Source organism: Oryzias melastigma, unplaced genomic scaffold, assembly GCF_002922805.2.
Source record: "Oryzias melastigma strain HK-1 unplaced genomic scaffold, ASM292280v2 sc02785, whole genome shotgun sequence".
Taxonomy (NCBI): domain Eukaryota; kingdom Metazoa; phylum Chordata; class Actinopteri; order Beloniformes; family Adrianichthyidae; genus Oryzias; species Oryzias melastigma.
This window is the reverse complement of record NW_023419356.1, coordinates 2,353-2,974: the sequence shown is the minus strand read 5'-3', so window position 1 is coordinate 2,974 and position 622 is coordinate 2,353.

Here is a 622-nt window from a genome sequence, read left to right as displayed (position 1 = left end):
TTTATGTTCCTTTTAGAGTGTTTTGCACTGATGTCTGGCATTTGAGGTTTCTACCTAAATGGAAATACGCTTTTATTTGCTCTAAAAATGCTCATTATGGCTCAGTTTCTGCAACAAAACTCTGATTAAATAAAGGTTTCTCTGCACTTTAGCTCACCTTTTCACTGAAATACAGTGCACCTCTTAGTGAACCAGGAAGCCTGAATTCCAGCTGGAAACAACAGTTGCATCATGAATCAGTGGTTTGAAGCAAACAATAAATACAGCTTTACATACTTGAAATATTTTAAACGGCTTCTTCTTGTCAAACCTGACAACACTAATGCTCTCGGAGTGCTTAGGTATTTTAGAAAAAAAATGCATCTGTGCAAGGCAGGTTTTAGACTTCTGGACTCTGAAGCTTAGGGGCCTATCTTTACTTTTTATTCTAAAAAGTATTCTATAAATATTTTAAATAAAAGCAAATAATGCAATTTAGAACAGGAAACTGAGGGGGGCGAGGGCGGCCAAATGACGCTGCTCGCCGCTTTATTTCTGCCTTGCTTTTTATTGAACTTTTAGATTTACAGAGACAAGAAATATATATAAATAAATAAAACAAAGATGACAGTTTAGTTGATTA